The sequence below is a fragment of the Coturnix japonica genome, chromosome 2 (genome assembly GCF_001577835.2).
Source record: "Coturnix japonica isolate 7356 chromosome 2, Coturnix japonica 2.1, whole genome shotgun sequence".
In the NCBI taxonomy this organism is placed as follows: domain Eukaryota; kingdom Metazoa; phylum Chordata; class Aves; order Galliformes; family Phasianidae; genus Coturnix; species Coturnix japonica.
The window spans coordinates 132,927,042-132,951,663 of NC_029517.1; the positions used below are offsets into that span (position 1 = coordinate 132,927,042).

Genomic DNA, 24,622 nt, shown 5'->3' on the forward strand with positions numbered 1-24,622 from the left:
AACTCAGTATTGCCATTGGTCAATTCCAATATTATTGCTTTCTCTCTTTTGTAAACAGTGTTGACTGCTAATAGAACTTTTGATGAGAATAGGTGATTTGGGAATTTATAACAACTTCCTGTTTTCTTTTTGTGCATCCCTCAGTGTTTGTTTTTTCATCTGATCATTTCTCTATAGGTTACCAAAGGCAACTAAAAGGCAAGATTGGAGTTTCTATACCCCTAAATTACTGTTCAGTGTCTGTATTTTCAGTGCACAGGTAATCCTAGAGACATACAGTCCATACCTAGCCCACTTATTATGTGAAGATGGAATAGTACTGACTCCCAGAGGAGACACAGACTGATTGCCTTTTATCTGGAATTGCCTGAATGTAGCTCCACACACAAGCAGTGGACAACTAAGCAAAACACTGGTGAACACTCTGAAAGACCCTCCCCAAAATTCCCATCAGTAAAGAAAGAAGGGGACAGACTCTTCGTCAGGGTCTGTTGTGATAGGACAAGTGGGAATATTTTCAGACTAGAACAGAGGACATTTAGATTGGATATAAGGAAAATGTTCTTTACAGTAAGAATAGTGAAGTAGTGAAACAAGTTGCCCAGAGAGGTGTTGGATGCCCCACCTCAGGAGACATTCAAGGTCAGGCTGGATGGGGCTCTGAGCAACCTGATTGTGCTGTAGGTGTCCCTGTTCATTGCAGGGGAGTTGTATTAGTTGAGTGTGGCCCCTTCCAATTCAAATGATTCTATAATTCTATGTGGATGACTTGGAAACCCTGTAGGGTAAATATCAAAACCAGTGTAGAATGACAAAAATTACATCACTGAGGCTGCTTGCCAGTAAGGACTCCTTGATCCACCTCTTACCTCTAAAGCATACCACATCACTTAACCATACCACTTAAAAAGGGGAAGCTCTTTTAAGTGGATATGTGCCTTGAACTCTGGAAGAATCTTCAGATTTTAGAATCATAGAACTGCTCAGGTTGGAAAAGACCTTTGAGACTATCAAGTCCATGTGCAACCTAACCATATTACCCTAGCCCTAGCAGCTCTCAGCTGAATCATGTCCCTGAGCAGATCTCTTAAGTTTGCTGCCAGAGAAATTTCTGTGCTTTAAGATCTCTGAGGATGCCGAGAATCCTTCAGAACACTAAAATAAATTTCTTAAGTATTGATCACTTGCAGAAAATAGGTGTCTTGAATGAAGAATGGAAAAAAGCACCAGGCTGAATGGAAGCCAAGTGGTAATACAGATGAGAGATTTGGTGCTTCCCTTTTTACTTATGATTTTCCCAAGGTTTGAGTCCCTCATGTAAATTCTAAGCAGGGAAATGAGGAAGAGAGCTTTTTTAGGTGCTAACAGTAACAAGGGGAACAGACGCTCTTGAAGGTCACCAGAGTGCTGACATTTGATAAGCAACAGTAATGGAAAATTACAGATCCTGACCTCCTCTGGCACAGCAGAGGACGTACCAACATGTAACCATCCCCAGGGAGAGAAGCTGTGACTGCACCTGCCTCCAAAGGGCAAAGAGAGGACAAACATCATGGAGGGCTGGAACTCCTAACAGTGGCAGCATCCAGTTGTCCTTGCCTGGGGAGCACTGGGATGCTCTGGACTGAAGTCTGAGTAGCTTTTTCCTTCCTAAGATAAATCCTCTTTGATGATGACGGTAAATTTTTTAACTTCCTGACCAAGACATGCATGCTAAATACTATTTATCTCACATATATTTAGTTTTTCAGTTCTTTCCAATCACTTTTGAGAGAGCTGAATGCTTACTCTGGTTCTATCTCATAGTCAGAAGAATCATAGAATCATTAAGGTTGAAAAAGGCCACTAAGACCATCTAGTCCTACTGTCAACCCATCGCCACCATGACCACTAAACCAGAGAATCAAATTGACTCTCCTGTCCTAATGCAAATGGTGGGAATCTTTTGATGTTTTAAACAATTGTTATGATGTGAAAGCCTTTCTTACTGCATTTTGGAGAGTGTCTCATTCCTGAATAGCCAGTTAAACCAAATCTTTATTTGTGCCTCTAAAATCACATCACACATCTCCATCACACTTCCACATGGAATAGTTTTAGATATATGGGATTACTGTATGGGCCCATAAATTTAAAAAACCTCTCACCTACTCATTCACACCCTGTGGACTTTGTTTTTTCCCTGTAATTATATTTACTGGTGGCATTTTGTGACTGTGAAGATAAAAGATACGTGATAACAAGCCCAGGAAGCCAGAAACAAGATGCTCTATTTCTTTTAAGCCCTATGCTGGTTTCTGAGCTGAAGAAACAATCAGTGGATTGCCTTCAGTTTGAAGAGGCTGAAACAGAGCATCAGTAGGATTAGAAGGGTTTAGGGGTATTAGGGATAATTGGTGGTGCTAATTTCCTATGCTGGAGACTTCCAGCTGTGTGTAGATATACTGCAAGATGCTGTTCGCTGCAGAGAGGGATACACTTCTTTAGAAAGAAAGGAGTTGTAGCTTACTGGTCCTGAGGAGTGGTATAGAGATGCAGGAGAGAGGTAATATAAAAGGAACTGAGAATAGAAGGATCTGCATTTTTGGTATTAGGTGAAAAAAAATACCTTAGCAAATACAGCATATAAATTTTGGTAGAAAGTAGCAATTCAAGGTGAAGAAGGAGAGCAGGTTCAGGTTGGATATCAGGAAAAAACTTCTCAGAAAGAGTGACTGGGCACTGAAACATATTGCTTGTGGAAGTGGTGAAGTCACTATCTCAGAAGGTATTCAAGACATGCGTAGTTGTGCTACTCAGGGACATGGTTTAGTGAGCATGGGGGTGATGGATCAAAGGTTGGACTAGATAACCTTAGTGGTCTTATCCCAACTTAATGATTCCATGATTCCATAACAAGAGACTGAAGGCTTCATTGGGAACTTGAATTAGGTAAGAAAAGAGGAGATACCATTACATTTTCTTGATACATGGGAAAAGATAAATACTGGGAATGAATCCACTGGGAGCGAGGATGCTGTGTAACCTGCTTGGACTACGTGATAACCATCTACTTAAAGATTTTTAAACATTCCATCCTTACTCTTACTCTTAATGTAGAACATTATTTAATCTTCTAGCCCTTAAAGCATATATTTCCTTCAGTATAAGGAAGGTGGCAGCTGCAAGCCTTTGTCACCTGGTCCTCAGGAATGCTCCTTTGAAGTCTTCAAGGTTTCAGCAAGTATCTGGTTAAATCCTGCAGATGTAGGGAAGACTGTCTACAAGAAGAGGCACAAAAGCTGAAACTTTGTGAGCAAGACTTCTTTGGTTCCATCTTCAGGGAAGTGAGAAGCAATAGCATATGATTAACTTATGAAGTACTCGCTGAGGAAACGTCATTAGTTCAAACAGACCCTTGTGAAAATGGCAACTGCCAGAATATGAATTTTTAATGTCTGAGCTGCATTAAAATCCAAACGTGATGGAAGACTAAACTTAGAACCTGAACTCAGAGAGTAATGCTGCTATTTGCGGCAGAAACCAGAGGTGGGTTTAGGGGAAAGTAAAGGAGTATTTTTCAGGAGAATCTTGTGCCAAGTGCTGTCCAGCAGTTTCAGACAAGTCTCAGTGCAAATTAGAATAGATTCTATGGGATGAGAACACTTCTGTCTCTCTCAAGGGTCTCCACTACTCTATTTAATCCTTCTGCCTTTAATTTCATCCTTTCCATCCCCATTTGCATTCTCCTTTACTTCTGATGGCCTGACTTTGCTCCTTCCCTCTCCCAGGCCACCCCTTTCGACTCTGTGCTGACTGCTGGTCCATCTTTGTTACTGTGCACACATGCCCCCTCCCTACCATGCTCAGCAGGAAAACTCCTCTGCTCTGAAGCCAGGAGCTGGCACTGGAGGGAAACTGCATTGTGCAACCTGAGTGATGTGGGAGATGGCCAGCTCCAGGCTGCCATGGCAACAGCTGGATTTTCCTCCCCCTGGAGATTATACTAAAATGACAAGAGGAAAAAAAAAAAAGCAACAAAAAACAGTGGCTGGGGGGAAGAGAAGCACAAAATTCCCCAACAAGATCTACTGACCCTTTTTAGTATATTTTCCTGAGTATTATTGTTGCTTGTATGTGTTGCTTGTATGTGCTCCTTGTATAACAATCTCACTGTTGCTTGTACATGGTAAGCTATGAGGGATTTGGTTTGCTTTCCTTAGACGGGGAAGACTTGGTTCAGTGTTTCTTATTCTGTGATCTTTGAGATGAATGACAGATCTTTGGTTAAATAACAGATTTGGAAGTGACTGTGATTTCTGGGGTCTGTTAAGTTTATTTTGTGCAAAGAGGGGCACTTGGGAGGATTTGGATTTCAGGGTGTACATGTGTGAAGAAATGTCTTTAGGAGGGGGCACACAATCATAGAATCATTTGGTCTGGGTGTCTGGGTGGGACCCTTAAAAGTCATCCAGTCCAACTCCCCTGCAATGAAAAGGGAAACCTAGAGTTAGATCAGGTTGCTCAGATCCCCATCCAGCCTGACCATGAATGTCTCCAGGGACAGGGCATCCACCCTGGGCGACCTGTTCCAGTGCTTCACTGTTCTTATTGTAAAGAGCTTTTTCCTTATATCCAATCTAAATCTCCCCTGTTCTAGTCTGAAAGTTTTTCCACTTGCCCTATCACAACAGACTCTGATGAAGAGTCTGTCCCCTTCTTTCTTATAGCCTCTTTTTACATTCTGAAACAGATAGGTGCCAGTGGAGTTTCTCCTGTGACAACCCAGAAGATGGATAATGCTCAGCTCTTTATCACAAGGTCTTAACAACAGTTTTTAGCAACCTATGCATGCATGCAGACATGTGATGTTTACTTCACATCAGGCAACACATATGAGATGTCAACAGACTGTATGCTTCAGTAACAAGAAGAATCTGGTTAATCTGGAGCATCTTCCCAAGTGGGTTATGATCCTTCAACCCCCCCTTGTTTGTTTTTTAAGTATTATGTGGTTGGTTTTTCTTCCCATCCTAACTCCCTGTGTGTGTTTGCATTAGGATATACTAAAGTTACATGGAAAGTGGAGGGGAGAAGGGATTTCCCTGAATAAACAGGAAAATCAACCCAACTGCAAGCTGATATTTCATGTTGCATCAGAGAAGAGTGACTGGGGATGTTTATGAGATAGAAGCTTTTGGGCTGTGCTACCATATTAGAGGACCCTTTTTTTGCAGCATCCTCCACACCACAGTGCTGATTTCAATTCTGCACAGTGTTCCCAGGCAACAACAGCAGCCACATCCTGCCTGTGCTGTTATGGAGAGATAGGGGGTAAACAGACTCCATGCAAACCACTGAAAGTTATGCTGGACTTAAGGAATTTAGTCATATCTATGGATATCCATTCCCTGTGTCTAACAGCAGTGGCAGTATGGATTATTTTTTCTTCTTTTGCATGTTTCCAAGAGCTCTCCTTCCTACTTTTAATGTATGTCCCCAGGGACTTCCCTTCAGACTAGAGGCTTAGAAATGTCATAGTAGGTCAGATTTTGAAAGACATCAAGCTTGTTTTCTGAATGAAGCAGTACTGAAGAAATGTAGCATCTGTAGTAGTGTAGTGTTGTCCTAGTCAATGAACCTACTGCTACAAATAGCTGGGAATATAGCCCACAAATAGTCAGACTTATACTACAATCATTCACCCTCTTCTGAGTACCAAGTTGCCCTCATTCTTCTCGGGTCCCAGCCTGAACAAGCTTTCACCTGAATGAAGTGAAGGTATTCTCAGATTGCTGCCATAGGTGCTAATAAGAATCACAGAATGGCTTGGGTTGGAAGGGTCCTCAAAGGTTATCTGTTTCCAACCCCCATGCTGCAGGAAGGGTTGCCATGCTGAATTCTTTCCCTGAGAGAGAAGGACTTGATAGTCAGTGTCCAGTCAGAGGAACAAGGAGTGATAGACAGCCATGTATACATAGGGGGCATAGTTAAAATGGGGCAGGGAAGCTGAATTTCTGGTTCATCTTGAGAATGTCTGATGGCTGAACTTTTTATATGTTTACTTAGTTTCACGCCATTTGTTTTTCTCCCTCCTCTATCCCTCCTCCTCAACAATTAACTTTGCAATTACAGTTAATTATATTCAGTAGTTACTGAATGTGTCCTCTGCCCTGGCTGCTGCTGATGGAGAAATACAGCAATTGAAAGGGTGAAAGATGCACAGTCAGCTCAGCAGACCTTTCAGCAGTGATTCACACCTCTTCTGCATGGGTGAGAACAAGGATCTCTCTTAAGTATGCAGTCTTGTGATTTACTTCCCTTGCTACCCTGGAATTTCACCTTTATGTCTCATTTTATGAGTCAAGCGACTGCTTTGCTTGAGCCCTAAATGTCAGGACAACTTTAAAGAATCCCTTTGAGGGGTGTATTTTTTTTAACCAAAAGTCTCGGGACAGTATTATGCAACAAGGAATTTGTGTGGGGTTTTTTTGTGATTTTTTTATTATTTTATTTTTTCATAAATGGTAAAAGGTGCAGGCTCCATTAATACAACATAGTGTCTCCATCTTCTCTCAGTGTCTAAGGCATGTAGAGATCTCCTATCAAACTAGCTTACCTCAAAGCAAGGACTATAAAAGGTCTTTGAGAACCAAGTATCTTTTGGCATTAGTTGACTCTGAAGTGTCCAGAAGTTCAGTATCATTCTTGATTTTGCAGAATTAACATCACTACCCTTCCACTGCTCTCACTGACTAGAAGTGCATAAAGTATGTATGTTGGCTTTTCTACAGTGTACAGCTTTACACCATGAATTAGTATATCAGGTACTTTAACACTCTTTTAATAACATATATATTATTCGAGTATATGAATGTTAGATTTAATTTCATTGCTGTTTGGGAAACATGTAATCATTTTCCTTTGGGTAGGATGAGGTGAGAAGTATATATTTCCAATATACTGGGCAAGCTAAAGGTTTCTTTGCCTCTTGAAAATGAAGTACTCCATTCGGCACAACCACTGTGGATTAGCTACTGACAAGACAGGGCTGGTAAAACCTGAGTACAGAAAACCTTTGAAATATAAGTTCAGGATCTTGCATGAAAATGACATTTTGTTGATAGGATGGGAAAGATTTTCTTGCTGAAAGATGATCTAGAGAAATAAATTTGTGTTGTTCTTTGTTTTAAACTACCCAAAATGATGATGGTCATTGGATAAGAAGAAGGAAGCTTTGCTTTGAAAGTCATTGTGCTTTGAATCAGGTGTACAAGGCGCTTTGGTTTGATTATAAGCATAATGTAGTGATTTTCGTGTAAAGCTGTTAGATGGATCAAAGACTCTTCTCCAGTAAGACTGATACTTTTATAACCAAAAGGCAGGAAGCAATGTTCCCTTCTGTTACTCCTAGCAGAAAGGCAGAGTGCACATCTCCCAGTAAACAGTCTCATAAAAGCAAGGGAACTAAAAGTCATAGAATCATAGAATCACAAGGTTGGGAAGGACCTACAAGATCATCTAGTCCAACCGTCCTCCTATCACCACTACTACCCACTAATTTACTAAACCATATTATTAAACCATAACTGCTCATCCAGACAATGAACTGAAGCTCCATACTTGTAAGTACTTGTGAATAGTCTTCATTATCTTGGCATGTCAATCTAAACTAATTGCTAATGCACAGCACCTCTCACCACATTTGATAGATAGAACTTATCTAAACAACACATATCTTGGGATTAACAGGTAAAATTCCCAGTCACTGAGTCAACTTGCTGCGAGCAGAGGCATCAGTCAGATGCAGAACATTGGCCAAGCACTATTTTTGGATGCTTCATCTAGAGAAGCTTTGGGGGAAAGCAAAAACCCTCCATCTGCTTGGTAATCTCAGAAATCAGATTCATAAAGCTAAGGAACACGATCCTTCCCTTGAAGTAATCACCTCTTGCTTCCAGTTAAGCTGTCTGTACACCTCATGGCTAGGAGGACAGGTAATTCTGTTCCTTCCCCTCTCCAGCGTGAGCAAAAACTTGATTACTACTGAAAAAAAAAAGATGAAACTGTTTAGTTTTGTTTTGTTTTGTTTTCTTCAAATTATTTACTGGTTTTATTCTTGTATTTTATTCTAGTAATAAAATACTGTATCTGGTCAAAAGAAATAATGAAAACCCCCAAACTAAACACCCTACATTATCAGAGGAAAACAAAGGCTGCAAATGCCATAAATAACCCAGTAGTTGATGAATTATTCAAATCAGAATATACTTGTTATTGTAAGCAGTTATCACAGCTAATTATAGTCTATTGCTATCGTTCTTTCCAAAGCTCTGGCATTGATCACTACAGGACATGCCAAATAATTCATTAAAACAAAATATTGTGCTTGATACTTTCCTGTTGATAAGCAGGTCTTTCACTGAAAGGGATCCCTGGTGGTTTTTGTTCCTTAGGTTATGGTTGGTCAGAAATGGAAAATACCTTTTACTTAATGGACTCATTCATTCCTATTAGCCCAATTGGTCCCTAGAGACTATTCTCACCTGCTCAACCTTGGTCTAACTGCCTTGGCGCAGAAAGGGCTCACAGTTCCACCATTCCCACAAAGTAGGATATATATGTGTTTTAATATTTGGAATATTTTTGTCTGCTTTTTAGAAAAGACTTGTATCCTAGAATGGGGAGGAAGATTTATACATGTATTGGTGTAAAATCTAGCAAGGCATGTGGCTTCCCTGTTGGGTTTCCTATAAGATTTCTCTGTGTGCTGCAAGATTGCTGGGTGTGGAGAAGGCTTTATGAGCTGTAAACTATTGGTAAGCAGCAGATGTTGACTAGACATGGGCTTGGAACCAGAGAAGTTTAAAGAACGAGCTCCAAAAAGTCAGAAAATGCCAAAGAACTGTCTGTAAAAAGAGTTTTAATTAGGATGTTAATTATGAAATACAGCAAAGAAAGTAAAATAATGTAACAGACACATTTAATGAGAGAAATTCAAAGGAAGTATTATGTCTGTAAAACTGACAGACAGGGAAAAACTACTGATATCTTTAGAAGTTTGAAGTCGAGAAGATGATTAGCAGATGGCCAGCCTGGTAGGGGTAAATCTTTACCAAGCTTCAGATATTAAGTTGCAGGGAAGTGAGGGTATGATTTTACCTGCAAATGGGAATCTCAGCATGAACATGAATCCACTGCCAGCAAAACAATGCTTCGAGGTAGAAATCTCTTATTGTCCAGTATCCAGACATAAGATTTACAGTATGTTGTATCTTTGTGAATAGTTGCTGCTTGTCCTTGGCCAGACTAAATCTAACTTGCAACCTATTTTGAAATATGAATTAATCTGATATTGCTGTATGGTAGGGGTGATAGCTTTCTCCTTCCACTCTCATTTATGTTTTTGATTCCCTTGACATCTCTTTTTGGTCTAACTTTGGCTAAAAGCCCGAATCTATAAAGCAAAAGCCGATACTTCTAAAATCTACTGCAGAAGGCTGCAGAAATCTATGTTATTAGTACTATCTCATGCATAACATTCTGTGTACAAATTTCCTACTGGATCTTTCGATAAAGTAAAGACTTTTCAAATGCCTGCATAGTGAATAATATGGTGTTGCTCCATGATTTAGACATTTAGATAACACCAAAAGCTCTATTAAGAGGCAAACAATTTTTGGGTCCACTCCAACCTTTTCTGAATGAAGGAAAAAGCCTCATTTTATCTGCATTTTTTTTCAGAAACATTGGCTCTAGAGCAGTGTTATGATGATGTACTCCAACTTTAACCCTTTTCCACCCACTGTCTCCTGGACACTCCAATGAGCGCTGGAAGGAAACTTTCCTGTGATTTTCTGATGTTGCTATTGCATGTAGGCATGCGGAACCTGGCTTCATCTAAAAGGTATATTTGGATCTTCTTATGAGCTTTTAAGAGGACAGCTGAAATCCTGATGGCAATTCTTACCTGAGAAAATAGATATGGACTCCTTGGCTTCCCTGACATAGTTCAACAAAACCTTCCTTCTATTTTCTTTTTCTTTTTAAGAGATGGATGGAGGATTATGAGTTAAACACAACACTCAGACTCCTTCGAGATTTTAAGTCCAATTGTTTTCAGACATGTGGTCTGATTTGGAGTGGTCTATGGCATGAAGCCAGTAGTTGGACTCAATGATCCCTATGGATCCCTTCCAACTTAGGATATTCTATGTTTCAAATAAGAACTCTATTTATTTCGTAGACATATACCTCTGGTTATTGGGAACAGAAGGGAAACAATATCCTCCAAAAGATGGGGAATTTTTTTTTAGGTGGCAACAGCCAAGATAATCTGAACAGTGAGTGGCTTTTCTGGGTAGAGAAAAATCACTATATTGCAAGAAGAGCAAGAAAACTACACATGCATTTTACATGAAGAGGTTATTTGAGAACACGACAGCTATAATGAGCAAGAGATCATCTTGCTTGTGGCTGTGCAGAGTGGAGGTCAGACAGCCCTAAATTAGCAGAGTCATTAATATTCTACTACAACATAAGGCTGGAAGGAACCTTCTAGGTCATCAAGCCAACCATGTCATATTATCCCATTTGAGAGAGCTGGTGACATTGGAAGCTAAGCAGTGGAGAAAATGTTTGTGGAGACATAGAGTTTTAGTTGCTGACCAACTAGTTAGTAGAGACGGTGGGTGAGAGTTTGAACATTATCTCGTGTAGGAAGAATTGAGGGAACCAAAGGACAGGCAAGAACAGGCAGCATCCATCCCTCTCTGCTCAGTTCTTTCTATGAGAGAATATTCAGTATTGTGTAGATCATCCACTTTGGGGTTGTCTTCAAGCTGTAATGGACACACAGTCATAATTGTTTCTGAAGTATGAACACAGGAGACAGTTATGGTGCAGTAAGAGGAAGGAATCGAGTTGCTAGGTTTCCTTCCTAGGAATCCCACTTTATTCATGTCGTAGTTATGCCTGAGTAGAATTTTAATTCCTCTCTCCCTTTGTTTTCATCCATGTAACGTGCTCAGATAATTACATTTTTGTGTCTCACAGGGATGTTGTGAGGTTTCTCTAACATTTATCAAGTGTTTGGAGAAGATCTTATGAAGGTAGAGTGCAAGTATCATAAATCGCTAACAGTCTTGATGAAGATCCTTCCTTCAAGCTACATAGACAAATTCAAGTAGGAACTATGGCAAATGTTTTTAACAGCAAAATTAATCAAATGCTACAGCAGCTTCCCAGGGGAAGTGGTACATTTTCCATTGCTCAGAATCCTTAAGTCAAAGCTGTCTGTCTTTCTGAAAGGCAGTCTTTAGCTTAAGTATAAGATGTTGGGTTTTACGGTAGACATGATGATCCTGTGAAGTTACAAACATTCCTGTCTATCTCAGAATGTTTTAATCTGGAAAGGAGGGAAGCCCCAGTAGACTTTGCTGCCAGTGATAATTTCACCAGCTCCCCTTCACGGCCTGTGTTGTTTCTCTAGTTAGGTTTCCATCCACCTTTTAACACCAGCTCATAAATACTGTCATCTTAGTTGGGGTCATAATGTCTATTCTGGGAGCCACTGTGATGCTACTTCCTTCATATTCTTGGATGGCAGATAGCTTTCACTGCTCCCTGTTTGTCTGTTTTCTTCTGCCTCTGTTTCAGTAGAGACTGCATGCTGAAGAAGTTCTGTCTCATGCCAGAGACCACGCAAGTGACCCCATTTTTTAGCACAACTAGTGCTAGAAATAAAAGCAGAGCTAAAGTATCTGAAGTACCTGTGAAGGTGTTTTGACACTGTAACTTCCTTCACTCTCTTTTCCCATATTCCACATGCTGCTGTGCCAACAGTGCAGATTTTTATTTATTTTTTTTTTATTTTTTCCATTTAAATATAGTCCCAGAACACCAGATAAAAAGTATTTTGGGCAACAGGACTCTTCACTTCTTCCTGACATGGTTATCACTTAGAGGGCAGCAGAATGGATCTAGGTTTGGAAATAACCTGTGTGGCCATGGTCATATCCAATTGTTCCTGGACATGGCCAAATGCTTCATTCCTGTCTGTCTGTGGAAGAATGTAATGGAAGTGTTGACAGATCTGAGTTTTTCATAAACCACATTTGCCACATCTAATGCATGCAGAAGAATTTACCAATATCTACACATGATGCTGCTCTCTTCCTCTCTGTTAAGGAGACTGGACTACCTTGCTCTGCCTCAAAGGCAACAAAAGCTGTTTTCTAAAATATGTGAAATGTTGTTCAAAGACCAGGAATTATTTGCTGCTTGTGGCAGATTTGCAAAGACAAGGTATACATACAAAATTCTGTACTCAAGTGTGTCATTTCTCTACTGAGGAGCAGGGGGGTTAGACTTAATGATCACACAGGTCTTCTGACCCCTATGATTTCTGTGATTTTCTGAATAACAATCTGTGGTTGGCTGTTTTCTAATATGATGGGGAAAGTTTTAGGAAAGGAAATAAATAAGACCTTTTGTAAACATCCACCAAGCTATTCCTACTACAGTTTTAAAGGATTTTATGACACAAACTGTGATGAGAAAGAGTTGAAAGGTGACATTCGTGCTTAAGGGTGGAGAAAGAAAAGCATTTCATTGGAAGGACCATGTCTGAAAAAAATCATTTGATAGTAATAACACAGAAACTGCTACTGTAAATGCAATTTTCTCTGTTTTTAAACAGCCATTTGATTTCCAGACACACAATTCAACATCATGCTAACTGGCAGCTTTGGTGTTTAAAAAAGGATTGCGTCGAGACAATATAATACCCAGAGGCAAATGTGTTGTTAGGAAAGAGCTGTACAGGAGGCAGAATAAGGTCAATCTGAGATCTCACTGATACCTTAGGTTGGAGATTGTTAAAGTTGTCTTCTGCCTTATGGCCATGTAAGACTTAAAAAAATACTGGAGCTTAACAGATGGATTCTTGCATCCATATTTCCATTATGTTTAGACAGTGTTGGCACTGAGCATTCAAGCAACTGTGCTAGTTTTAGGGTGGGATACTTTCTGCCTGGACAGATTTCCTAATATCTACAAAATAATGGTTTTTTAAAGAGGTTTCATGGCTCTGTTGCCTTCTCCCAGAACTTCCACCAAAAATTAAAGATAATTCCTTATTTCAAAACCCCATATTTGGAGGGGTCAGATCTATACATGGCTTTATGAGTTAAGGTGCCTTTTGGATACCCAAACCATAAATAGATACTTATATGCATCTAACTCCCATGTTTTGAAATACTGCAACCCTCCTTCTCTCTTTCGTGTAGTAATTTTCCAAACACCTCTAAGAAAGATCCTTGCCTCTGGGCAATGCAGAGAATAGAAGACCCTTTAAGCTTTGCAGAAAATAAATATTTTAAAGCCAGAAAGGAACCTGATGATCTGCTATCTTTGAGGATCAAACCAGAGAGCTCCACTCAGCAGTCTTCAAAACAGTCCACTAAGTCAGGCTGAGTGTTAGAATTGGATTCAGTCTCAGTTTAATGTTTCCTAGAGACAGAGAAACTTCTGCCCCTTCCAACCTTCTGCAGTCATAGACACTATTCCTTCTCTTGAGTTGCAAAGAAAAAGTGAGTTTCATTCATTTTTGGTGATATTTTTTTTCCTCAATAAAAGAATGTTAGGTAAGGAAAGGGCCTCATCTCTGCTGTAGCCAGGATATTCATGTTGTTCTGCATCCTTCATGGCCTGCGAGGGTATGAATAAAGATTTCAGGGAGCTTTCTGGAGTTTGCATAGTCACCTGCGATCCCTGTAGAAGAGACTCAGTAGCTTGGATGGTCTTTATCAGACCTTTGTATGAGGTTCTACCTCCGGTTTGTCCTCTTCAAAGCAGCCTGTCTACTCATTTATTCCCAGATTTATGTATTTTGATAACCTCCTCAAGGTTTCTGTTGCCATTCTTTCTGACTGGCATGAGCTCACTGCCAGCACTGTGCTTTCTTCTAGGCTTCCTCTATGGTCTTTTCTCCTATAAAGAGGAAAAGAGATGATAATAGGTGTGTGTCCTCCTGATCTTTTTGCTTTGGGACCAGTCCTGTAGTAGGATACATTTCCACATGGCATTATTGACATGCAGGGTAAATGACACCTGATCTCCATAACAGTAGGAAGATCATACAGAATGCAGACTTGATGCTGGGAGATGGGAACTTGTTAATTAAAATGTCAGTGACTCAAATCCCCTTAAGATGAGAGAGCAGTGGTTTTTATTACCGTTGCTGATAGTGATACAGTCAGTTTGTGCCTTGTAGAGACATAATGCATTTTATTTATCCTGACAAGACCTGCACACTCTACATGCTTTCTGTGAGCACCATAGATGACTTTTCAGAAGCATCAGAAGATAAAGCTAAAGACTGAAAAAAAAAAGGAAAATAAAAGGCAATGGTTTTGGTTTTCCATTCTGTTCGATACTGCTCTATGCCATTCTCCCAGTCTTATATATGATATTGAAAGGTGACATCAAGCCAATTGGAGGGGAGGAACAGTCTAGAAGGAAATGGAGGAATCAGGAAGAAACTAAGAAAACATTAAGAGAACGAGAGCCATAACTCACTCTTTTTAAACACGTCCTGGAGAGGTTTTAACTTGAATGATCTGCTGAAAAGCCACACTCTTTAATTAGCTTTCGCATAATTGGAGTTATCTACTTGTTTGTCATGCTTCCATCCTATTAACTGCAATGACTGTTATAAACCTGCTCTCCGTCCCTTTATAGAGAGTGGAAGAAAAGGCTGTAAAAGGAAGGACTTAAAAAACGTATCATGGAAAGGCTTGTAAGTTGTGGTTAAAACTGTACCCCACCTCATTAAGTTCTTTATAAATACATAGAGCCATCTCAATGACTTACTTAGATCATCATGCTCTCGCTGAAATAGTGCTAATGAGACATGAACCCAATTTTGCCTCTGGTTTGCTGAAGATGAGCAGTGAGCAATTTGTCCACAGCTTCTTTAGGGTAGAAAGTGTTCAGAACTTTCAGCTTGATAGCATAAAGTGGAGGCAAGGCTGCTTTCACAGCTACTTAAGCACCTGCGAGATCCCAACGTAGCAGTAAGCATGTGCTTCAAGAGCTGCACTGAATGCAAGCTCAGCTTCGAGGTAATGGACCTTTTCAGGACTTGAGATACAAAATATTTCTGTCAGGACAGCCTCTATGAGTCAGGCTCAAAGTATTCAGATTCCACCTGGGAGTAGTTTCCACAAAGGCCAGCCAAGTCATTAAAAGTCTATGACTAATTGCCTGTTGTATGATGAGCATAAAGCAACTTCCCTTTGAGACAAGCTCAGCTTGCTTCCTTTTGCTGATCTCTCACTGCAGTTCATTTAGCTGGGATTTATCTGCTGTCTTGATGCTGCCATTCACGACAGCTTTAGTCATAGGATGGACTAGTAGAAAGTCTGTTTGAAAGCCTTGTCTTTCCATGACCTGTTCCTCTGGTGAGCAAGTTATTGCATGAGACGCAGGTGAGCTTGCAGACAGCAGTGTCAGCCCTTACACATGCCTGCCCTTACAACTCTGCACGTGCAAGAATTCCATTATCATCGACTCACCGTTGCTAGGAGATGACATTGTCTTGTGATGTGCCAAACCGTGACTCAGCCAGCTGTAGTAGCATGTTTTGTTGTTGTGTGAGAGGAGACATCAGCTGCGGGCTGTGGAGATGAGGCTGAGGAGCTGAGAGGATGCCCTATAAGGAGTCATAGAATGGAATGACTGGGCTAGATTTGGACCCAACCAAAGCCCACCCAATCCCAACACTTGTAGGCAAGGTTATGAACACCAGGTCAGGCTGCCCAATGTCCCATCCCACTTGGCCTTGAACACCTCCAGGGTTAGGGAATCCACAGATTCTCTGGGCAACTTGTTAACCTGTCAAATCCTCAGCTCACACTTTGGGAGCATCTTGAACATGTTAGCATAGCTTGCTTAAGCAAGTCTGGATAACACTCTCAGACATACGGTCTGATTCTGTGTGGAGTTAGTAGTAGGACTCGATGACCCCTATGGGTCCTTTCCAACCTGGGATATTCTATGATGCCGTGATTCTAAATATAAAATGACTATAAGATTGAACCGTTTGGGTGGGTTTAGCTGCTTTCCTGATATACATCATGTGTGTAGACACAGTAGATCTGCCTTCCACTGAAATTCAGTGGGATTATTCTTATTAAAGTACAGTTATCTGTAGGGAAAAGTATCCAATATTTGCTGTATTTTTTACTGAATAGCTCTGTAATGCTGTGCCTTTGTAACTTGAAGGAGGAGAGGAAGTAATATTGCCAAAATCCTCAAAATATAAAACCTCATATGACTATTTACTCAGATTTTGTTTTTAAAAAGCAGATTTCTGATTATTCAAATCTTAGTCTCCATGATTAACCCTTTGTGTGCCAGACACCTACTTTCCGTAGTGGATTTGCTGTTTCTATTGGACAGCTTAAGCTTCAAGAAACAACTGTGGTTTGAACAAATCCTGTTAACCAGTGGTTATTTCTCTAACACAGAAAACAGACTCTGAAAATGAAGAAAATTAAGACAAACTGATTTTTACCCTCATACAAGAGCATTTTTGACAGCAGGGCTTCTGTACACTGCCCAACAAGGAGCAGAAGCAGCAATTTGTGACTGCTCTGACTGATATTGCTAACCAACATGGCATCCCAAATATCTCTTCCTCTTTTTTTAAACGAATGTGGCCTTGAAAAAAAAAATCACATTCACCAGGGAATCAATAATTGAATAAGTGAAAATAGTTAATAAATGTGCTGAAATCCTAATATCTCATTAGGGAAAAATACAAATGGTATTGCATCATTATCTGAAGTTGACTACTTACTAACTTCCACTTTGGGATTTGCACTTTTGTGTGGGCAAGCAAAGCACTGGAAAATGAACACTTGGATAGTCTTTACTGGCCTGGAATGTGTAGATAAAAGAGCTGTTGCAACAAATCTTGATCTCTCCTGATTCACAGCTGGTTTTATATACAAACCATCAAGAGGAGACTTTTCATGAGGTTTGTCCAAAATAGAAATCTTCCTGATCTCAGGAAGATTTTTTTCCTTTAGTGGATGCAACGTTATCAGGAATCCATTTTTTGTGACAGAATAACTGAGCCTAATTTTCCTGCTTCTGCATCACAGCTTTCTCTAGAAGAGATGCATATTTCCCGCAACAGTAGAGTAACCTCTGTAGATGCCACCGGTGTTTTTGGACTGCTGCCTCCTCTCCCTGCTGAAGAATTTATCTCCTGTCCTCTTAATGTGGGTTATTTTCTGATGGGTATCACCACCATGTAAATGGATCTGCTCTTCCTGCTGAGTTGATGGGTGACAGTACTTAGGGTCTGGGTTACCTGCAAAATCTGAGGACTGTCAGATTCATATTCATATCAGACAAATTGATAGAGGGTTTTTTTTCATAATGATCCTGATGGCATTTCTGTGCATCCTCCATTTACATCACTCCAACATTGACACGAAGCAATTAAATCTTTGTCTATATGTTGGGAGGACATGGTTCACTGGGCATGATGGTGATGGGTTGATAGCTAAACTGGATGATTTTAGTGATCTTTTCTAACCTTAATAATTCTATGATTCTCTGACTTCAATATTAGCACAAAGCAACTAAATCTCTGTATATATGATGCTCTTAGCTGCATCCCCAGTACCAGAACAAGCAAATCAGACCTTTGGACACTCTGAATTAAACAGAGATGTGACAGTAAGCTAGGTCTAGGACTGACCATCTTTAAAAGGGAACCAGAGCATCATAATAGCTCTGACTTCTACAAATAGCTGCTTTATACCTGATACTTTCCTTTTCTTCCCAAGACCTCCTTAAGGGGTGAAATGTCTTATGTGTCTCTTGCAGGGCTTTGTTCAAGACCAATCCTCTTCCCTCCCAGCCTCCCTGAATGATTCAATAATTACTTTAACTGATTCAACTCTCCCCCTCAACCTCCATCCACCCCCCTAAACACTATTCAACTTTAACACAAGACCACACTGTTTCTCGGTTTCCAGTGCGCCCAAAGCTATTCAAGCTACTTGTTCCTCTCTGAATGGAGCTGACAGAGCTGCTTTTGTACAGAGGCAATTTTGGATTAAATTGGAGGCTTACTGGGGGCTGGGCTGAGGTGGAGGAGGGAGAGAATGGGGTCACTGGGTCAGTGTTTTGGAAAGATCACCTCCAAGGAGAGTCCAAGGAGAAAAACGAGTGTGGGTTAAAGGTTTGGGAAGAGATTTTGCATGAGTGCATGTGTACGTAAGGGAAATGCTTCCCATTTTCAAGAAAGGATTATGATACCTACTTGGCATCAGAAAGCAAATCAGGTCAGGTCGAGGTCAGATAACTTTCACAGCCATTTTGAATTTGTAATGATGGATCTCATGGTCTTTTCTGCGGGGATCACAGAATAACTGAAGTCATGGTAAAGGAGGTCTGATGTCACAAAGGTCATTTGCTGCGGTCCATCCCCTCAGGTCACCCATTCATCACACATATTAAAGGCACTTTGCTAAATTCCCTTCTCCAGTTCGGCATCCCTCCCTGGAGACAAGTTCAGCTTAAGCCCTGTCTATACCACTTACCATGGTTCATACCGGCACTACAAATGCACTGCAAGAAGAGAAGACCTTTATTTTTCTGATGAGAAACATGGTAAATCACACCACTGAAGGGCCACTATGGAAAAGGACCTTTGGCCATAAATCACAGTATGTTTTGAACCAGTGTAGTGTTGCTATGTTAGAGGACCATGGATCATAATCCGTGTGAAAAATGGACACCAGTGAGCAGCAAAAAAGCAGTGTGACTCTCATTGCTCAGCTTCTTTTTGGGTCTCTTCATTTTCACACTTGGTTAAAAAATTTGAGTTAAATTTGAAAATATCGGATTTATTGTGCTGCAGAAAAAACAATATAATCCTGCAGAGTTAGACTGCAGACCAAGAGATTCCGTAGATATCCGAACAAAAATAATACCTTTTTTTCCCCCTTTTTTTCCTTTTGGACTCAAAAGTCAGATGTTCATGGCTGGAGATACATTAGGTAACACTGCTTTGAATGGCTTGAAAGTTCCCCCCATGCACCTCTGCCTATCCACATCACCTAGAGATCACCTCTCCTCAACAAAGGGTTTAACAATCCTCATCCCCACTTTTCCTTTGCCTGAAAGGGTGATGGATCTCAATTTGTTGATCTGGCTGACTTCATTTTTCATAGAATCATAGAATTGTTTGCGTTGAAATGGACCCTTAAAGTTTATCCAGTCTATCTCTCCTACAATGAGTTGAATTTGTAAAGCACATGGAAGCACCAAGGGAGATGACTGCTCTGTATCAGGACCATCTCCTCTTAAACTCCACTGGCTGAATGACAAGCATAGAGTGACAGTGCCCTTGTACTGCTTGGAGATAGACACCTGCTGGGAGCGTGTGCTTGGGGAAGATGATGCATAATGTAGAAGTAAAGCAGCAATTGTGCTACTATCCTGGGGATGCACTTTCAAACCTGACACTGCCATCCAGCTGTTCAGGGGAGGAGCAGAGTGATGCAGCTCAAGTAGGGTGGCCAGGAGGAGCTCCTGTTATTTTTGCTGGGAAGCAAAGGGATGACCTCAACTGTGTGAACAGAGATGTGGTGAGAAGCTGTTTAGTCAAGCTTGTCACACCTCTGAGAATTACATTTCCACTTGACATTGCGTCTTTTTCTCTGTTTCTTTCACTTAGGAGCCTCTGGCTACACTTCCCTTGGGGATGCTTCCACTGCCATTTCACATCATCCCTCCAGGCCCCAGATCCCTTTTCTCTGGGGAAATAGGGGGAAGGGTTTAAGGATGTTGGAGACCACCTGTAGAGCTACATTTTGATCAGCAGCCTGCTGGGCTGGGCTCTGGCTCTGGCAGTGTTAGATAAATTGAAGTAACACCGAGCTCAAGCAGCCTTTGCTCTTTTCCCCTTACCTGCTCAAAAGCAGACAAGGCTGACATTTATAAAGCATTAGCGAGACTGGGTTTAGCATTAGATCTGCTGCCAGACCCATATAAGCTATTGTATTCCTCTCCGTGCTAGCTGTTCAGACTGCTTGTCAACCTGGATGGCAGCGGGATGGGACTTGTGACCTTCTCATGTAAGGCTGGGAAGAGGCAGAGAACATCTTTTGGCCCCTCCTGGCTTGTAAAAAATGTTTGGGGCAAGTTTTTTTCTGGTGTATTTCTGTTTCCAGGAAGTGTAAAGAAACTGTCCAAATGTGATGAAAATGTTTTAAGAACCACTTGGTGAGGTTTGCTGCAAGGAAGCACAAATTTTGCCAGGATTAGCTGAAGGAACTGGGATTGGTCAGTATGGAGTAGAGGGGGTTCAGGGGAGACCTAATTGCTCTCTACAGCCCCTTGAAAGGTGGTTGTAGTGGCTTGGGGGTCTGTCTCTTTTCACAGATACCAACAATAGGACAAGAGGTAGTAACCTTAATTTGTGCTAGGGAAGGTTCAGTTTGGATATCAGGATAAATTTCTTCTCAGGAAGACGGTGAGGCATTGAAATAGGCTGTCCAGGGATGTGGTAGAACCACTGTCCCTGAAGACTTTCAAGGAACCGTGTAGATGTGGGACTGAGGGACGTGGTTTAGTGGTCATGGTGGCAGTGGTTGGACTAGATGATCTTAGATTGTTGCAGTACGTGATCACAGTGGTCTTTTCTAACCTTAATGATTCTATGAAACAGAAATGAGATGTATCCAGCAATGTGATCTAAGTGTTGTTATGGAGTACCCTGTGAAGATCTCTGTATATACTGCTGACAATAGGGAAGGACTTCCCAGACCAGGGATGTGAGTATGGCTGGAAACTCTTGTTAACTCACTGTGTGCTGAACACAGCAAAGCTACCATATGCTGCTTCAGGTTGACACTGGTGACAGCTAATAACCAAGTAACAACCACACTGAAGGTAATGAGTTAAGAATTTAATGTGACTGGTCAAGGGTAGATGCAGAAAGGGAGAGCAGGGAAGCCTGCTTTTTTCCATTCCCAGAGCCAGACAACAGAGCAAAACTGGGTCTTGTATCCCCAATGGAGAAGCAAAGGAAGAGAGATATGTTGGCATTTTTTTCTCTGAACCCTTTCTCAGTGGGGACTGTCTCTGTAAACAAAAGTTTGCTAGGTATCTGCAGAGGAACCAAGAGAAACAGTGCTGATCCAAAGTCTTCATTAGATATTGAACATCCTGAAATGGTTATTTTCTAAGGGAAGTGATTCTGCCTTTAATAAATCTACTGAACACCTGGATTTTCAAAGCTAAAGTCTATCACCAGTGTATATATCTCCACCAAAAATATAGACTGTCACAGAAAGTACAATTAATGGACCTTTAGCGCTTTGAAGGTATTTGCTGCTATATTTATATCTTCCAAATATGAGTCTTAGTATACCAAAGAATGACCCCAGAATTCCAACTAGTATTCTTTCACTCAAATGCCAAGATCTAATGTCCAGGCTTAAGTGTGAACAATCACCACAGCTACAATTGCTATTTCCCAGCACTGCTCCATCAGTATTTAATCTGCTGCTTTATAGAGCACCGTAGGGGATCCCCAGAAAGGAAAGCAGCTGTAGCCAAGTTCTGCTCCAAAAAGTATTTCCGATTGAAATGCCTATTAATCCAGGCAATAGGCATTAAATGACGTAATAGTGAAGCTGGAGGGCTGATATGTCCTTCTACCCAGGGCAGGATTTTTGTTTCCTTTTTACATCTAAGATAGTTGCTGTAAAAGAAGGCCCTACAGGAGTCTGATAAATGTGTTCCAGGATCTTTTTTTTTCCCTGTTGGAGCAGCAGCTGCTAGCTTTTCTATTTATTTATCTTTTTCTTCTTTAAATCAAGATAATGTATTTAATTTCTTAGATTGTTGCAGTAATAGGGTAGGTATTCACAGATGACAGTCAACAGAATGTGTTTTCAATGCAAAAAGATCTTGGAGCTTTCTGCCTATTCTTCCAGACATTTCCATTCATTCTTTGAGTTTGAAAAGAAAAACATATGCTCCAAAGAAGAGTTGATGAAGTCTGCTAGGAAAATGGTTGTTTTAGTAGGTAACATGAGCTCATCTTCAGGATCTCTATGTGATCTTGAGGACCTCGTCCGGGACATGGGTGAAATAAGTCTGTATTCTTTCATAGAGAGGTGGTGAGCAGTCATTTTTGACTTGCAAGAGCACCCTCAGAGCTGACTGAGAGATGAGAGGTATTCGTTCCTCTTATGAGGAACATCAACCAATGAGTCTTACAGAATAGAGAAAGGCATGTCCTGCCTTGATTTCATCTCATAGGGATGATTCTGTGATAAGCAGAGCTCTGGGCAGTGGAGATTAGATAACTATAGACAGTCGTGTGGAAAAAAAGGAGCTGATCTGTGCAATCAACTACTGTTTTCTAAGCCACACCATTAATATATCTCTATTCAGTTTTTCTTCTTGCACCACCTAATTCCCAGCAGATAAAACCAGAGATGAGATGGCTAGTATTTCCCACAACGGCAAGACCTAGAAACTCATTGGATATGTGATACTCTGATCTTTTTCCCCTTTCTATGTTGGAGGACAAAGTGAAGCAGTTTGGGATGGTATCTGTGCAAGCCCCTGGGATTTTATTGTTCAAGACAAAGTATTGCCAAAGAAGTTGTGGATGTTCCGTATCTGGAAGTATCTGAGGACAGGTTGGTTGGGACTTTAGACAGCATAGTCTAGTGGAAGCTGTCCCTGTCCATATCAGGGGTTTTGGAACTAGATGGTCTTTAAGGTCCCTTTCTTATCATTCTATAATTCTTTGACATCAGAAAGTAGTCCACAGTCTTGTGCTGGCAAGCTACATTTGGCAGTAATGTAATCTGTTCACTCATCTTGGTAAGAGGCAGTACAGAGCCATAGGTCAGACTGAACTGGGTCTGAGTAAGCTGATGTAGCTGTAGATGTCCCTGTTCACTGCAGGGGAGTTGGACTAGATAACCTTCAGAGATGACCCTTCCAACTCAAGGGATTCTATGGTTCTGTGATTCCAAGTCTAAAATGTTAGGCTCCAGTCGCTGGAAAGACTGAGTTTCTGACTCCATTCTCCTCTAGTATCCTACTCAGTAAATGCTCTGATGCTGTTAAGGTCAAATTAACACATTCATAGTATTGGTTTTTGGAAACAGCAGCAGCAAATAAAGTATATTTGACTCATTGCTCTTTCTGCAGCCCAGATCATATTGAAACTGGAATGTTATTTTTGATTCTACATAATGGAAACTTTACACAGGAGATGGATTCAGTACTTTTATAAAATAAGAAGAAAAGTAGACTGAAATAAATAGCCAGAGAGCTGAAGTAATAAAGTATCTCATTAGTCTATCTGAGCTGCAGCTTGTTTTCCTCTCCTCAGAATGGAAATATGCAGTCTTGCCTACTCTCTTTCTCCACACTCCCTTCACTTTCCTTTTAGACATGTTGATTCCTCCGCTTTCAGAAAGAAATTACTGTTCCTTGAATTTGTTTTTATTTGTTTGCCTTTCATGGTGGCATCACCTGACAATCTCCTTTCAACACCTGCCAACTTCTTTTATAAACTTACTCTTTAATCACTGCTCAGACTTCTGATTGGCTTTTTGCATAACCACTGCTCAGCTCCCAGTCCATCTGAAACCCACTGACTTTAATAACAAAACAGCATGATGTAACTATTTTTTATGATGCTGTTTCCGATTTTGTGCTATGAATGAACATAATGCAAAGAGACATGTTCATTCCTCACCCGGTTTAAGGAATAAAGATTACAGTCATTCTGGTGAGATACTGTGTTTATGATTGCCTTCCCCAGCACACAACAGGTCTGTCCCACAGAGCAGTGAACTTCACCGCTATGAGAGATGCCATTTACTCTACCAATAGGCACCCACCCATGAGTGCCTGTTTCTTCCACTTTTGGCTATGTTTGTAGAGTTTGCCTGACTCATCATTTCTTTATGGGATTCTTTTACTTCTCATATACCCAGGAGTCAATCTGGAGTTTTGCCAAGGTAGTCTTGACTGTGATCCATTGGTATCTATTTTTGACTGATGGATTGTGTTTTACACTATATTGACTTGTTGTCTATATTACTACTGATTACATGGGAAATCTGAAGACTAGCTTTTATGAAGGCACCAACCTTGAAACAGACAAAGGTACAGAAGGTGCCTACTGTCTAAGTCCATTAATCTCAGATTACATATTTTCCCTGATATTTTTACATGAAAGCTCTGTGTCTCTTATACCTACTGAGCTTTTGGTATAATCCGACTTTTTAAATCAGCACTTTAGCAACATACTAAAATACACACAACTGTGCAGTGTTACCAGCTGTGAGATGAAGAGCAGAGAGAAGTTAGCCAATCTTTCATCCAATCTTTAGTATGTACACGACAACTGGAACGACCTGAGTGGGTGATTATGTGCTGATGGAGCTTGGTCTTTCCTCATTCAGGGTACCTAGACAATACAAAAGCTGGGCCTGAAACTTCTCTTCCAAACATGTAAGGATATTGGGCTGAGGTATTTTCTTAGAATGGGTTGGTGGGATCACAGTGTATGGAGAAACTG

The 24,622-nt window shown here is 40.7% G+C and overlaps 1 protein-coding gene and 1 long non-coding RNA gene across 10 annotated transcripts in view; one reads left to right on the plus strand and one right to left on the minus strand.

Moving 5' to 3' along the window:
• The window catches only part of ADGRB1 (adhesion G protein-coupled receptor B1), a 264,284-nt gene that overhangs the window by 22,849 nt on the left and 216,813 nt on the right, over positions 1-24,622 (plus strand). The window lies entirely within an intron of this gene.
• Positions 12,741-18,739, minus strand: LOC107310630. The gene is made up of 3 exons (XR_004306304.1): positions 18,323-18,739; positions 15,558-15,694; positions 12,741-13,971 (listed from the first exon to the last, which is right to left on the minus strand). It is a non-coding gene; the product is annotated as an uncharacterized LOC107310630 (long non-coding RNA).